The sequence below is a fragment of the Lepidothrix coronata genome, unplaced genomic scaffold, assembly GCF_001604755.1.
Source record: "Lepidothrix coronata isolate B3197 unplaced genomic scaffold, Lepidothrix_coronata-1.0 Scaffold64, whole genome shotgun sequence".
NCBI classification, from domain to species: domain Eukaryota; kingdom Metazoa; phylum Chordata; class Aves; order Passeriformes; family Pipridae; genus Lepidothrix; species Lepidothrix coronata.
In genome coordinates, this window is record NW_016690244.1 from 2,569,170 (window position 1) to 2,587,018 (window position 17,849).

At 38.2% G+C, this 17,849-nt stretch overlaps 1 protein-coding gene across 1 annotated transcript in view; it reads right to left on the reverse strand.

The window, feature by feature from the left end:
• The window catches only part of GADL1 (glutamate decarboxylase like 1), an 81,271-nt gene that overhangs the window by 4,066 nt on the left and 59,356 nt on the right, over positions 1-17,849 (reverse strand). The window lies entirely within an intron of this gene.

Below are 17,849 nucleotides of genomic sequence, written 5' to 3' on the forward strand. Positions count from 1 at the left end.
AGGAGTGTTTATGGCTCCAACTTGATTCATCTCTCTGATTTTGCTTTATCTTTGTGATAAAACTAGGTTGTTTATTTAGCATTTGTTTTTTAAACTATGAGAGTGATGGAGTCACAATTCTAACTAAAGTCCAGTGCAAAAAATCAGTATAAATTGTTCTGCCTCAGGGACACCATGAGCAGGTCACATCCTTGGTACCACAAGGGGTAACCCACAGCAGCTGTGGCCTGAAATAACCATGACACTGTGACATTGTGCCCAGGAGGCACTGTGCTGAACACCATATATGTACAGAAAAGAAAAAATTCCTCCACCTCTGTACTTGACAAGAACCCCCAGGTGACTTCTGCTCAAGGAATAAAGACACTACAAGTGCAAGGGGAGAAGCAAATTCTTCTTAATACACTTTCTCAGGCTCTTCTTTAAGATTCAAATCCCTATGGCAACTTTTAGCCTTTATTGATGTTCCATCAGAGTTATTTCATCTTTTGTATCACACTATTGATTCTCTTCATCTCAACACCCAGCGCTCCACAATCCATCATCCCAAAATGTGCAGTAGCAAAAATGGAGACCATGAAAGCAAAAACATTTATGGCTTCAGTAATCGGAGGACTGTAAATATACTGCATTTCAATAGGTCTTCTCTCATGAAAAGGAAAGGTAGAAAAACCTCACTTTCATGATCTCATCAATTATCTCATTCATCTGTCATGCTAATGAAGCCGTCCTCTTAATTTGAGGCTTGTCCATCCCTTTTTGAAGCCAAAACAAACACTTCCTACATAAAGAAATAAACCAAACCAAAACAAAATCTTACAAGCTTTTGAAAGGATTACTTTTGGAAAGATTTTCCATCAAGTATTTTGCATGTTCTATTTGCTACAGTTGTGCAGTATAACAAAACTGTCAGGGATCTTATCCACAGAAAGCAGTAAGGAACAGAATCTGTGTCCAAACGCTTAAGTACATGTCTCACAAAAGAACAATAAAATGATACATGCATGCTAAGGCAGGAGCACAGGGTATGACTGCTAACAGAAGGGAGAGGCAACTACCACTTTGCAGCAGAAAAATTAGACCTAAAAGAAACTAATCGCCTAGTGAGGAGTTCAATGAGTTTAATTCCAACCAAAGTCAACGAGACCTGAGGATGCTCAGATATCAGAAAGAGTTGCACAGGTCCATTCAGGATAGGTTTCTCAGAAAGCAATTTAGTGAGAGTGAGATTGCTTCACCAGTCCAATTATTTTACTACAGAACTTACTTCAAATTGTAAATCTAATTCTTTTTGTGGCCTGCCAGTGGAGCAGTCTCAGAATTTTAAGTGTAATATATCCTAAACCCAAAATTCTCTCCTTTGCTCCCTTCACCTTTTCCTTCCCACTGCTAGCCTTCCCTGCCAATCCATACTGGAGATTATAATTTCAAATGTTTACTACAGCAGGTCCTTCTTCCACCTAGGAAGGTGGGGAGAAGGTGCCATGTGTGGGAGGTCATCCTGCAGCAGGGTTGTTCACATTGCTCTGTGCAGCCAAAGGCCCGTGGAACTGCATAGCCTGAGGACTGATGGGTGCACCACACTCTCCCTGTGGAGACCTACACAGAGGCTGTAACAGTTCTACTTCCCTTACTATTAATAGCAGAGCGGTTTTTTTAAATAGACCAAAAATTACAGAGTAGTTTAGCTCCTTTTCTACCTACCTGAGTGACAGGATAATCTGTTCTCTCACTCTCAGCCAGCACTTAGCTATACTACAAGCAACAAAAAGTTTAAGCCCTAAAGTTTAAGCTGTTTCTATCACGAGTCCAGAGTACAGCTGATCCTCCTATATATTTACAACAAAGATGTCAATGTTCCTTCCCAGCACATATACACACACAGAGCACTGCAATAAGTAGCCAGGACCAGCTTTGATGCTACAGCTGAAATCCTAATACACCGGAGGATCAGGAGAGCAACATATCTCCCTCTCCATATCTCAAGTATCCTTGAGAAAACTGATTCTGCACAGTCATACCATAGGGCAATATCTTAAAACCACTGGGTCCCACTGATTGACTCATCAGTGACATTTAATCCAAGTTTCTCCAACACTTTAAGAATTTCCATCAGGCTCAGGTCATGATAGCATAACACACTTTGGCAACCACCCTTAAAAACTGACTCAAAAAAAGAGCTGAGCATATTCTCAGCAGGGGAATCACATACTTAGTGTCTCAGAGAGCTAGTTCCCAAGTCTGGACAATAAAAATCTTTTCAGAGGACTTGATGAAACACCTATCTGAGACAATTTCTTCTTCTTCTTCCAGATAGCAAGACCTCCAAAACAATTCTCAAAGTGGTCAAACTCTGTAAGCCTGGTTCTTAAACTAAAAACAACCTCCTAGCACATGGGTTTCTTGTGTAAAGTGAGCAGCTCCATTAAATAGGTGGTGTTCTTACTCCATTAGTCACAGCACAGTATTATGGTTTGGTATTCATTTACTATTATTTGCCTCCTGTTGAACAGTATGGACATTTGTAAAAAGAACTGGTTTGTAAATTTTATTCTAATAACAAAAACAAACAAAAAAAATCATAAGGTAATCAGGTGCCTAACTTTTCAAATCACATAATCCCATTAACTTCTAAAATACATACCCCACTAGTGCTGCTGGGTATGGATAGCTAAATAAGTTGTCCTAAAGAGAAGGAGAATTTCCCAACAAATCTGCTACTTTGTTCATTTTGCTGAAATAAAGAAATCAGCACCTACTGGTTCTAATTAGCCTATTATTTTTCTTCACTAATGTTGTCTCTGACAAACACAATTAACAGATACGCTGAAAATGCAAGAAAGCTCAGGTTGGATAACTGCAAAATAGCTTGCTGATAATGGAAGACCATGTCAACCTTGATTATAGATTTCTTTCTTGATGCCCTCCTTTAATCTATAAGAGATCTCATTTTAGACTTAATTCAGTATTTTCAAACCGAGTCCCACTAATATCATCAAAAATTATATTCTATGCCCCTGACACCGCATCTCTGCTACCTGAATGCTCCCTGTACTGCCATCATTCTCACACTGTTCTCACAGTTGGATAGTCTAGTCATACCTGATGTTACATATCACAACAGTTTTTCCAAACTGTAGGCTAGAGGCTATAAGCTTTAAAAGCAACATTCTATAATTTTTTTATTTAAACACTAAGGCAAAAGGAATGTTGCAAAACACTAAGTTGCAAAATTGCTAAAAATGCTGGGTAACCATATTCTGCTAAGCAATAAATTTGAGAATACATTTCTTCAGGGGGAAAAAAAAAAAGTCATGAATTTGACAAATATCCTAAGACAGCATTAGTTAGAAAAAAAAAAAAAAAAAAAAACACACCAGAAAAGCCTAAAGTTTTTCTAAACTTTGAAAACAAAAATATTTTGAGTATTTGTTTCAAAACACTATTTTCAATTAAAACTCAAATTCAATTGGAAATTGACCCATTTTTATTGCAGCCAGTAGGAAAGAACTGAGGAAATTGAAACTAAGCAAATTGCTTCATTTTAGCTTGCCTGAAAACAAAAATTCTTTCTGATCAACTAAAACCAAGAATTGCTTCCAGTTTCTCAATTCAATGGCCAAACCAAAAAATCTATTTTCTGTACAGCCATAAATATGTGGGATCAAAAGTGCTGACACTGCTTAACTGTAACAGCTGTAGAATTTTTGTACCTCAGAAAAGACAAAGTATGAGAAAACTCATAGGACTGTCTGTTCTGTTGGCAAAACCTGTCTGGACATCCCATGTGAACAGCTTTAAGTAGTGTGGATGACTAAATGTGCTAGCCCAGCAAGTACTACAAAGACAGAATGCTTACAAAAACTAGTGTCAATACTGGCAACTGCTATTCAGAAACATTTTTCCAAATCTTTTGAACAATTCCCAGGTCACTGAGCATCTATGCAACATAAAGCTAAAGAGCTATTCCAGCTGCTGGAGCAGCAACTCCCAGTCACCAGACCCCATTCTGCTTCTGATATTAATTTCCAAATTGCCATGGTCTTCAATGGAAGCAGAATGCAATTATCTAAATTTCCTTCTTATGTGTCTGCTTCAGGTGGCAGTTTGCAAACAGCCTTCAGCTTTTACTACAGAAAGCCACACTTGCAGCAAATCAATAACCTTTCTAGGGATCAATAAAAGCAGGCTGACAGAGTTGGAAGGACAGGAGCATATTACCAGCTCAAACTATTTCTCTTCCTCAAATACAGCCTTGATTAAATTTTCCAAGCTACAGAATACTGCACTAGAAACTGGCTGAAGAATTGTAGCTAGAAGACAAAAAATCTGCCCTTTTGACAAAATGGAAAGATCACATTCTCACGATTTCACAGATATGGAAAACACATTTTGTGTTCTTGTCTCAATTATTCTTTGCAATGGAAGACAAATTTATACAGAACAGTCCCTCTCATCTGATAAAAAAAATCTATTTTGGCTCCCCCAGAAGGGGCAAACACTTTCATTTGGAAGTTCATGATTGTTACTTAAAAGGCAACTTACTGGTTGTTCAGTCTGACAAGTTATGCCTCCTGACAGAAATGAGCAGTTGGGATCCATGCATATTCCTAAGAAAACAACTATTGTACAACAGTTGCCACCAAAACAAAAAGTAAATAAAAGTCCAGTTCATGAAGTATTCAGACACAATTTTAAACTTTTACATATGGGCTATTAAATACAGTGGGTCTTCACAGTATTGTTTCTTATCTTGCTTAAATGACAGAATGATGGTTTGAAGTACTGGACACAGACTCAACAAATAAGACTGGTCCCAAACTCTCCCACAGGCTGTTTGGACAAATAACTACAGCTCTTCTGGGTAATATGTTTCTTTTTTCCTTCAGGGCAGTGAAGTATTATGTGTTCCTACATCACATATTTGGGGGGGTTGGTCTCATCTCCCAGGTAAGAAGCAATAGGACAAGAGGAAATGATCTCAAGTTGCACCAGAGGAGGCTTAGACAGGACATTAGGGAAAATTTCATTACTGAAAGGGTGGTCAAGCATAGGAAGAGGCTACCCAGGGAAGTGGTTGAATCACTATGCACTTAGGGACAGGGTTTAGTGGTGGACTTGACAGCACTGGGTTAACAGTTGGACTCAATGACTTAAACAGTCTTTTCCAACCTAAATGATTCTATGATTCTATCTACTGTAATTGGCCCTGATACAATGCTACAGAGCATCCACAAGGTATGATACATGTATTAAAAAATTCCTGTGTCAAAAAGGTCTCACAGGCATACCACAATATATGTCACAACACATCTGCTGCATTTCCCAGAATGGTTAGAAAAGATAAGTTTGACACCAATGATACCGGTAATTATGAAGTAAGAACAGTAGCTGGCATCTTAATATTGATCACTGGATGCGATACAAATTAACAAAACACTTTTGTTTGGCTGTAATTACAAAACTAGCTAAATACTATAAATATTTGGAAGTAATAGTGCTTTCAACATATTTTACACCGAGAAATTATATTCCCCACTGTTAAATATCTTTTCTTGCTTTTTGCTGCAACATCAGTTGCTGGCTTTAAAACAACAGGCTTTTTCCCTTTTGGTGATAATTAAAAAGAAACTCAGACCATTTGTCAGCTGTCACAGCAACTGGGACAATCGAAATACCAAATATTTGCACATCCAATCACAGCTTCATTGCTGTAGCCAAGGCGCTCAGTAAAACCCAAACATGTTTTTCTTTTGTCTAGAATTTGTTCTGGGCCCACATCCCTAAACCACTAATAAATTATTGCCGTGCACTATTGCGCCAGTGTTCCCTTTGTGCCACACCAGGCAACAAAAGCAGAAATAAGTGCATTTGTCAAAATAGCAGTAACCACTTCCACATTCTTCAGAGCAACTAACATATCAAAGGAGAACAGATGCTCTGGTATTTTTGTCCCAATACTGACATTCTCTGTGCACCTTCAACTCACACTCAGGGCTGCACAGTATGTCTGCACTGCAATACATTGCAAATCATCTTCCCATCCATTGCTTTTTGCCAGAAGACACGTTAATGAACCTCGCAAAGCACTGAAAATGACCTGAATAATAGGAGCTGGTGGGTTGGCTTTGGATTTGATTGTGTTAAGTGACTTCTTTAGTTGATCATTTATGCAAGAAAAAATAGCCTTCAAAGGCTTTTACACTAATGTTATTGGCCTCTGAAAAGGAAGAGCCAGGACAGAATAGCCCCCAGAACAGAATCAGCACTTAAACAAGTTTGCATGTATTTTTATTTACAGTTAAAAAGTACATTGGTGAACACCACAATTTTCCAAGTGCACAGTCCCATGGCTTTTTCTGTCTGAGCACATGTGGCTTTTCAAGACAATTCACATGGAATTCCTATTATTTTTCTGTCATTTCTGTGTTGCTTTACCAAGGTCTTATTAACAAGCCATGTGGAAAGTGTAGGCATTAAGAAAACACCAGAGGCTAGCACACAACACGAATCCAGAGTTCTGATCTGTTTAAAAGATAGTTGAGTGCTACTAGTTTTATAAAAATAATTACCTTAAAAGCTTTCATAACATACACAAGGCTCTTCTGTGCACCATTTTTTTAAGTTCCCATTTTAGTGACTAGGTTTTCCGGTCTTTCAACCCTGCCAAAGCTCCCCTTTTCCATCCAAGATGAAAGAGTAGCTTGCCACCTTGAAAGCCAGAGTAACCAACAAAAAACCTTATCCTTTTTGGTTCGTATGCACAGGAATGAGCTTCAGTTCTACTTCATTTAGGGGACAAAGAAATCACGGTGTAATGAGAATGTCTGGGGCTGGGAGGAATACTTTTCGATAGGAAAACGACTGCATTATGTGGTGACACGAGTTCAAAAACTCAATATGCTTCTAGTGTAGAAAAAGGAATGTCACTTCAGAAAGTGGGAATGATTCCCAGCTGTTAAGATCTTATTTACTACTTGCACAAGTCAGCTTCTGGCATAAGGTAGCAGCACCTTCTGTATTTGCATTACAGTAAGAATTAAAGAACAGGAATGTATATTTCTTTATATTCTTTAACCAGAACTAAAGAAAAATTAGTAATTCAAGAAAACTAGATACCTTTGTCTTGGTTTTTTTCTCCTTAAAAACATCCTACTGACTTTCTCAGAGGCTTCTTACAAAGTCCTGGGGAGCATGAAGGGATAGTGTCTACCATGACCCAGACTGCTAACACAAAAGGAAGGCAGTTGTCTAACCTGTTCACCCAATTTAACAAAGAAAATTATCCCATTTGCCCCTCCATACAGTGAAATACAAGACCAATAACTGCCAGTTATTAAAATTGTTTTCTTACCTGAGACTCATTTATGTAATGCCCAATATGGCTATGAAATAAAGACCACAAACCCTACGACATGGAGCCCTATCAAAGTCAACACAATACTTTTCTCATGTACATCTTGCCCTAAGACAATGTTCACTCCAGCTCAGCCTTGCTCCTCTCCTCATTCCCAGTGAGCAAGTTTTCCTTCTTTTTATCCCCAACTTAAATCCAAAATATGTTACAAACCATTAACAAAATAAGTAAATGCTTGGACAACCAGGAAACTGAAAGAACAAAGCAGGATCTCTAGGGTTGCAAAATATGCAAATTTCATTGCAGTCTGAAGGGTTAAACATGAAAGGAAAATAATGATTTGCACCTACAAGTATTTGCAAACTACAGACAGAAAATATAGGTAATTATGACTAATAACAGTCTTAGGTAAATAGAATTAGACTGCAGTCAATTCCTAGATAATTTAAGTTCAGTCGTAAGGGGAACAACAGACTGGGCACAAAATTTAGAATCCATTTTGCAAGACTTTGTAGCCTCAAAGGAATATATGGAATAAAAAATTTGCTAACCTCAGGTCTACCCTACACCCCTATCTATGGACATAGCTCAGTATTCAGAGGCACAGATGAAATCCTCTAATCCTGTTCACCAAATTGCTTTGAGAACCTTATTCTTTCACCAGTCTGACCAGATATTCACTCTGGACCATAGCAAATGCCACAATTTCCCTTAGTGCCACATGTACCTATAAATAACACACAATTAGAAAGAAAATAAAAGCAGGGTGAAATACTGGCACATTTTTGTCAGGCTTCTGCACCAACATAGGTACTTTTATGAAAGAAAGAGAGAGAACAAGAACAATCTTTAGATCTTTGAAAGCAATTATGATCTGCTATATAAAACTCATCCATTAAAGTCTTCTAGATTTCACTTCCTTTATTAAAAAAAAATTTTGCAGAACTCAATAAATACAAATAATCTTCCTACAAAAATGTATAAACTCTCTGATTGGACACTGTGTCTGGAAAAAATTCTCTACATTAATAAACATTCACCTACAGAAGTCTGCCATTGAAGTACAGGGAGTTTTATAACTAAATTCACCTGTGGTAGAGTTAGACTAACCCATATTTTCTTATAACTCTATTAAATTTGAAAGGAAGGCCTAAATACCTGCTGAATGGATATCAATCTCAGGGATTTTCTACTGCTTTTAGAGGAGTCCTTCTCTGTTATAAGAAATTTTGTAAGACTTGTAAATATTTCTGGTGACACTGACCCCTTTGGAGAGTAACAAGAAATCCCTCCCTTGTAGGCATGAAAAAGAAACATATTCCATCTCATTTCTCTTGAAATGCCTACAGTTAGAAAGGAATTTGTGCCTAAATATCTGAAGCACAAAATGAAAGTGAAGTCTTAGAAAGTACTTTGTATCTCACTACACATGAAGAAGCTGGATTTCCTCCCACTCATCCCCACAGATATTTTTGACACCACTCACAACATCACACAAATATAAAGACTGCTTAATTGAGCAGATGATGCAAGCTATACACTTTTTCTGTGGCATTACTAGTAATTGATTTTTTCTGAAATTTTTTATAGAGCAACAGCAAGGAAGGGTAATTTAGGGCCCCACCCTTTTTTTCAAGTGTCTGTAAATTCAATGTTTACCTTCAGTTTCTTAAAGAAGTGTTTGATGCAGCAGGAGGGAAATGCAGCTCCCTTCTCCTCCTACTGAAGTTGGTGATAGGAAACAGAAGAGTGTTAATGTAATAAGTGGATACTCATTTAAGTGGAGGCAAGCTTAAGATTTATTGACCTGAGAGCAAGAGGTCAATATTTATTCAGAGAACAATAAATCTTGATACATCATTCTAACAGATGTTAATCCAATGTATTATTAAATCCATTCCATTAAAGCTAATTAGATTGTGTGTCCTCGTGAGCTTTGTTGCCAATAGTCATTAGGATTGCCATGGATCGTAATTACTCTGCTTTGATAATTAAATCATATAATATCCAATAAAATTAAATATATGGGGATAGAAATAATTATTTTTCTCTACCATGATTATATTATTGTACATGTCATTGAGCTCTTCCTTCATGGTGCTGTAGACCTTCCTTACATTCTTCTGCCAGGACCAGCATAGCTAAGGAATCAAAAGTTCTCTGTGAACTACACCATTTTTTAAACTTTTTCATTTGTCTTAAAAACCTGATGCTCTCAAAGCCACATCCATCTACTATTCATGCACTAGGCAGGTAAGGAGTAGTGTAAGCAGTAACTAGCTGCTGTTAGAGAAAAGAAAAAGAGAAAAGGAAGAAGTCATACTCCTAAGTATAAGTGAAGAATTCCTTCTAATTTGGTGTTTTACACTGCTTTCCATCCTCACATTTCAATGTACTTCATAGATAAGAGGAAATACTATTACCTCCACCTTAATCTCTGAAAGAAACTGAGGCACAAAGAAAGGAAATAATGACTGAAATATTAATCACAATTCTGTGCCAAAGCCAGACACCATTCAGGTACATGAGTGAATTAGTTAGCAGGACAGGATATTTTTAGTGCAAATTTGCCTTGCGAGTACTCTTGTAAAATACACACAAACTCATCCCATTTGGATCAAAAAGGTTTCCTTCCTGGAGGAACCACAGCTGATCTGCAGCATCAGGATGCAATGCAGAGTGCCCCACTTGCAGTGCAGGTGTCAACTCCTCCAGTGGTCAGCACTCCAGAGCACACCTAGGGCTGCTGACTGGTGTGAGCTTCACTGGTGGTGAAGACTTAGTGAGGACACGAGGGATCACAGAAAATCAAATCCTGGTCACTCCATCTTCTTTATGCCACACACAATTTCCCAAGTTCCAGCTCTGTATATTGACTTATATTGATCCTTGACAGTATTTTTCCTTCAGGACCTGCACTGTTTACAGACTGTAGTTACTTATTTTTGTAAGAGTCTCACACTCTTACAAGGGGAGTAACAGCTTGAGAGGAAGTGTTAGATGCATTGAACTGTACAACATGTGTTTCCCAGAGACACAGCCTCCAGAACTGAAGATAAATTGTGGAAAGTAGGATTCAACTCCCATCATTTCGGCAGTCTAAAAGTTAGTCTAAAAGTCTAAGCTAGTCATCTAGGCTTTGCCCTTACTTGACAGAGAAAAATGAGCACCTCTAGAGAGTGATTCATTTCAGCCTAGAGTAAGATAGGCCCTGAGATAGATGGACTCAATTTGGGAAAGCTTCTCTCCTCCACCATGGTCTTCAGCAGAAGACCTCTGCCTAAATTTTAGATGGCTAAAGCAAGGTAAGATGAAGTCCATGCAGACAGTTTATCTTGAATCAAAGGTACCTAAAATCCATGTTCCTCTGGTGTTTCTAGGCTATGGAACTGCTGGATAGACCCAAAAGCTGCATTGGACACAGTCCAGAAGGAGGATATCCAGAGTACAAGCAGAATCAAGGGGAATCGAGTGTTTCTCCATGACTAACAACTCAAACCATTCTATGATTCTGTGATTTTCACTGAAATGCTAGGGACATGTGCTTTGAATCATTTTCTGTGTGTAAAAAATCATTTGCGTTTGAACCCAAGAGCATCCCATTGGTCCAAGAAATGCATACTGTATCATTAGAAAACTCTCTTTGGGGTGGAGGTTCATCTGGCATGAACTTGAAATGGAACTTCAGACTAAGATTAAATGTACATAAGTTTTTACCTCATTATCCTATCACACATAATGAGACAATTTGAGGCTTGCATTTCTGATGCTGTTTGAGGAAGAGCCGTCTTTAACCAAGAACAGTTGTGAGAATACGTGCTAACTCCATACTGAGGGTGTGCCTCAGCTCCCTTGATGCTATTTCCCTTCTACGTTCAGAGACAGTTTTTATAAATTTAGCTAATTCCTTTCATGCACTGCTGCCAAGCTGGCCACGTGTACATGCAAATATCAATTTTTTTATGCAAGCACAGATTATTTGCATGCATATGTTACATCCATGCAAGTGTATACATGCAGCTGTATAGGACCAATTTAGAACAAAAGGCAATGGTTACAGTGGACACCTCCAAAAATTACGAACATGAAAAACAAGCCAAAGAAAAAACTCCGTCTTGTTACATGGCACAACCTCCAGCTCTCCAACATGCTACAGAATAAATGGTTCTCCACATCTAACCTGACTATAAGCTACTGCCCTCCTACAAGCTTCAAACTGTTGTTATTTTACTTCCCTCAGATGATTCTCATTATAACTGGCATGAGTGCTGAGTTAAAAAGTCAGTGTATGAATCATATAATCAACTCAGTTGTCTGGAATCTTGCTTTTCCATGCATTTCCTCATTGCTACACGGATCACCAGTGTAAAACATGTGTTAGCTGCATCAAATTTCCTTTTGCTCTTTTAACCCTAAAATTGCCTGTGAGCAGACACTTATTTACTGTTATCCAGCTTCCCAACCACTGATGACTGATGATGAGGCCTTCACTGCCTGCCTCACAATAGTCACAGAGTTACTAATATTTACACTGAGGTTAAATCCAAGAGGTATCTCTTTATCCAGCTCCTGGGATAAGGCCTCAGCATTGAATGCCTGTGTTCTGCTCAGAAACAAGAAAAATAACCCAGAATCTCAGTTTAAGCCTAATTTAAGGCATGCCATTGCTCCATGCACCATCAGATCTCATTCATCTTTCCATACATGAAGGTGGGTCCACAGCACTGTAATTTTTGCCATAACCACCACCCATGGGACCTACTCCCACACTGGAGCAGCATAAGGGTTGTTTCCACCAGCTTTTAACCTTGCCAGAGGAAGGATGTATCCATGCAAGTGGCTCTGAGCACTAGTCACAAGACAGGCTTCTGATGCCTTACCTACAGATGTACACAGAAGACAAAAAAAAAGTTCCCAACAATTAGCATTTACTGCTGATGTGATACTCTCCTTCTTTCAGGTATTTATTTGAACTATGCTGTTGGTCTATGATAGCTATAGTATAAGCCAGTGTATTGTACAATGACATCTTACAGTCCTGTGAGATCTATATTCCCCTTCTACTATCTAAACACTGCACCACTGGTATTTTCTCACTACAGTCACTCTGCACAGTACTGTACTAGATTTCCCCATGTCCCTAATCTGTCTATCTATCAGACTCCCTTCTCAAATATTATAGTTTGGTTTTTTAGTAAAATGAATATTTTTGACTGATTCTCTTCAGTGGAATGCATTTTTCCCATTACAGAAACCACAGTACATCTTGCAATCTTTCCCTTTGAAGCCAGTAGTATTCTCAAGCTACAAGATTAGAGCAAGCTTTATAATTTCAGGGTGGGCAGTACAGAAATGGTTTCTCCTTGGTTTGTTTTTAATCTTACAAAGATCTGTAATCATGTTTTCAGTGTAGTGCCCTCCCTTTTTCATTACTATCTTGTAATAACCGATGGTAATCAATCTGTACATTCAGAGACTTGAGTTTCAGTCCCTAGCAACTGTTTTAAGAACTGATATATCTGAATTCCTGTATTGTGGAAACAACACTAACCCCAGCTTGAAGTCACAGGATATTTGATGAATATTTCATGATCACACAGACAGAAACACTTCCTGTGTGTTTATCAAACAACTGATTTAAAAATCACAGTTCCAACATGATATATGAATTTAGCAGAATCTCTACCTTAATCTTTAAGATGATTCTACTAAGTAGATTAATCATTCATGGACAGCTTAAAAAAGTTTAAAAGCTTGGCAGGAAAAATGGTCAGTCTTGTGCTTTCATTTTCCACTGTCAGCTGTGACTTTGTGAAGCAGAACACGCAACTTGGGCTGCTTTTGATCACCATCTAGTGTGCGAATTAAAGAACTGCACAGGTTTAAGAGGTGAGTTACTGATTTAAAGTGAAGCAGCAGTAGGATTAACAGGTTTCTTTCATCATTTCTAGAAGACCTCAAACAGGCTTAGTGAACTTTAAAAAACAGGAATTTCCAGATGCCTCTAGCTGCCTGATGAAAGTCAGAGGTTTCATGATGACACTGTATCTAGTAGTCTGCAACTATGATGGTCTAGGGATATAAAGAAAGCAAGACCTGCATAGTGAAGTAGTATTTTTTTCAAGCAAAGTTACTTAGTGAGAAAGAGCAACATGGTTTCAGGCAAGGAATCCTTTCATTATGTCTCTGTTTCTCTTCCAGGTGTCTAAACGCTACATTCATTTCATTGTTTTCTGATTTTTTTTTTTTGTCAAGATAGTCAGAAATAATATTTGCAAAATTCTTCACTTACAAAAATTAATTGTTTGTGTTGTTATAACTAAAGCCCACATTCTAATCGTAATTCAACATTTATCCATGCAATTGAGACTTCAAGGCTGGTAAATCAGTAAGACAGTTGGACAGAGGAGCAGCACCAGCAACATTGGAGGTGAAAGTCTCTGGAAGCTTTCAGTTTTGAACATTGCAGATGACTCAGGACAGCTTGGACTATGCTTTCCAACATGACTGGCCAAGCAATGCTAATTCTTGGCTAGTATCCTTGCTTTTCAGAAAGCACACTGTGACTCGACACACAGAAACTCAATATCTTCACATCAACAAACTTACTTAAAAAGAACAGAATAAAACAGAAAACACATCTTTACTAAAACAGGCTCATACCTTCAATATTAAATAATAATACTGTGAATTTTCAACAAAGATTAGCAGGAGGAGTTTCAGGAGACACTTTGCCTGTAGACAGCAGAACAGTCTTCTTTTTTAAGGGCAAAAATATGACTTTCCCCTCATTTTATTATGAGGCCAGGTCAAGGAGCAGTTAAAGGTACTTTTACACCATGAATTACCACTAGCTTATAGACCCTTTTATACAATATCCACCCATGCATCTAGGTATTCCTTTACATTAAAAAATTCATACCATCAGCTGAATTGTCACTCAGGGGAAAAAACCAAACAAACAACGATGCTCAACTACTGTTAAAACTGCATACTAATTCCTCAAATATTACTGGGTTCAGACCCTGTACAGGACACTCAAATGCCTAGGAAGAACTGTAAAATCTTTACAAGAAGTTTAATATTTTATTAGACACTGATCTCTCAATTATTATTAGTCAATATATCTTATTCCAAATAACTTTTTAGTTTAAACCTTGTAAAGAAGTACATAATTTTATACAAAGGATTGGGGGGGGGGGAAGAAAATAAAAGAAAGAAAAAGCTAGTGTTGCCTGGAAAGTAGGAGATAGCTCTTGCTTGCTATAGTTTATTCTTTAACAGCTCATGCCTTCAAAACAGAGCTGGCAGTATTACTGAGGAACTTATGTCGATTTAAGAACTGAAAGAAATTACCTTCCCTCCTCAAACACAGGGTTTTTTTTTCCCTGGGAGCGCCAAATAGCCATTAACAGCAGAGGACTAATTACTGTTTCAACACATTACTGTTGTTCTGGTGCCCCCCAATGGTCACCTGGCTTTACTACCAGCTGCGGCTTAAAAACCACTTGGAAAAGCTGTGCTCCAGACGTGACGCCCAAGAGTAGGTGTAATTCTTCAGCCAGCTGGGCCCGAGCCCTGACACAGCTACCAACACTTCAGAGCTCCCATTCATGGTATCCAGAGCTGGGTATCCAGGGCAGGTCCTCCAGCCAGGTACTAATCACCATCCCTAACCATTTTCAAAGAACACTTTCGCAGCTTCAGCACTGAGCCCTCCAGGTCAACAAAACTGCATCATAGCCACTGTTGATTGCAAAAATTAACCTGATTCATAAGCACAGATGTTACATAGAATCATAGAATTGTTTGGGTTGATCTTTCAAGGTCATCTTGTCCAATGCCCCTGCAATGAGCAGGGACATCTTCAACTATGTGAGGTTGCTCAGAGCCCGTCTAACCTGATCTTGAATGTTTCCAGGGATGGGACATCTGTAGATCTCTACATTATATTAATCAAACTGAGACATCGTTCAAGCAGTTAAGACACATTGGTACACAGCACTGGCTGTGTGTTCCCTCCCTTCCCCAGTCACTGCATCCTGTTACACAAACACTGACCTAGTATATCTACAGTCTCCAACTCATACAACAGTTTTGCACATCCTGTCCCAACACACCAGCAGTTGTGGTGCTGTACCAGTGCGATGATACATCTTCATTTCCAACCATACCGTGACAGAGAGAAATTACTTGTTGGTCTATAAATCAGCACTTCCTCCTGAGTACTGATCACAACCTGACTATACTCACTTCAGCCTAAGGAAAAGGATAGTCCTGATCACAAAGAGTGTTTCAAAAGACTTATTTTCCAGAAAAACTTCAGGTGGAAAAGATAGATGAAAGCTTAAAACTCTTTAAGAAGAGCTTAGATAGCCAAAAGCTGCAATCTTTCAATCAAGAAAGAAGACAGCTTTATCTAAAAGCCCATCCTGGTTTATTGGCAAAGGGAAGATAGCAAAGCAATATTTAACAAGTTGAAAGAGGGAAGCAGATCAAATAGCAATCAATACAAACATGACACGAAGAAAATTTATCAGAAGGAAAAGAAAACCTTGACTGACAGGACTAGGAAAAGAAGAAACAGTTTAGTGTGTACATTAGGGATGACTGAAACCTTACCCATGGTCAAATCATTAAAAATGCAGGCAAGGCAGAAGTGCTCAATAAGCTTTCAATTTTTGCTGGGAGGGATTCCTACCACAAATCTGATGAACTTTCCAAGCCATCAGCAGCTATTGAAATGTTAAAGATCTACTGAAGGCAAACTTTAAGGTACAATCCATCCAGGCCTGTAGACCTAAGCAAAAATGATTCACTGAATCTGTGGATAGTTTTTTAGGATACTATGGAAATTTCAGAAAACAAGCACTGCTATTAGACATGGTAAGGAGATAGACCTAGTGAAATAAGGATGCTTAAGTCAGCATGAAGATAAAGTTAAAAAAAGAAACACTCATACTGGATATAATTTATAATGAGTCAAAGGATAAGAATACATAGAAATTCTAAAATTGATAGAAACAGATTCAGAATGTAGTCTTTTGTGTTCAGTTACATTCATATCTTTGCCAAACACCATTTTTTTGGGTCAGCCCGCCATCATTATTTTGCTGATATTACAAGTTTTCTCAATGATTTACTTGCACTTAGAGCATTAATAAGAAAGCCTTACACAAGCCATTTAGATGAAAAATAGCAGGAACAATTCACACAGGAACGGCACAAAAAATTAGGACCACATAATAGCAATACAGTAGAACTAAGCAAGATTTGAATAACTAGCATATATCCACATGTAGGGAAAACAGGGTGTCAATCAAACATTGCTGCTAGTGAGGCTCCACAGAGACCAGGATTAACCTTGATGCTGATCCTCACTGTTGGTTTTCTGAAAGTCAATAAATGACAGCTGACACCATTTGAAAGTGCAGACTCACAAAGGACTGGACTATCAGGTGCAAAGGAAGGACGCGCAAACTACTGCTCTTTTACAAAGTCTGCCTAAGCTGCCCAACATAAACAGAAGTGTAAAGCCATAAATGTTTCATCTGTACCCTAAAACAACTACTAAAACATTCTTTGATCAAATATTTGTAACCCAGGTATGTTTGTAATTCTTTTCTAGAAATGCTCCATTTGCCAAATTACCCACATCCTTTGTAACTCCACCCAACATGGGAGTTCCCCACTTTGCCTGATATGACAAATACAATGAAATATTTCCACAGACAGGCTCTAACTCCATGTTGAAATTGTCACTCATGTTTCAAACAGACTACAGTGGAAGTTTACCTTTCCTATGAGGTAAAATAAAGGCTTATACTTTCAGCAGCTGCTGTTTTCTGGATGATAAGACAGAAAAAATATCTTATTTTCCATCAAATACATAGTAACTCTTGCTGTAGCAGTCCATTAATTAAGAGTGAAACTCAAAGATTTTATTTTTCTGCTGTCCAACTCCCTATAAAATTACAAAAAAAAAAAATCACTGGGCTATTTCACTTGTAATAACTATTAGTGCACTACAGTCAATTCATTGCTGTTATTTATTAAACATGCCAAACCCAACAGAATGGTAGAAGACACTTGATTCATTCAGAAGCCACAGCAGGTACCAGCTGGCAGGGCAGAACATTCATGATGCCACCAGAAAGATTTGTAACTGAAGGAAACTTTACTATGTAGCGTAGAAATGGTTCATTTAAAAAGCCATTACCAGCACACCAAACTACCACTCATCATTCATTCATGAGATTGTCATTTAGTTCACCTGCAATTTCTCATGTTCAAGTACCTTTATAAGATATCTAAAGCATTCAGGAAGGTCCTGTTACCACACCCTTGCAGAGGGAGAGGCAGCACTTTAAAAGGTGCCAAGAGGGTGGTGACTTCTGTTACACGTTGCAGTTCAGCTATGTGCAAAAGCAAGAAAAATCATGTACTAACAGTTAAACAACTGCTAAGAATAATTTTTGTTCAGCCATGAACA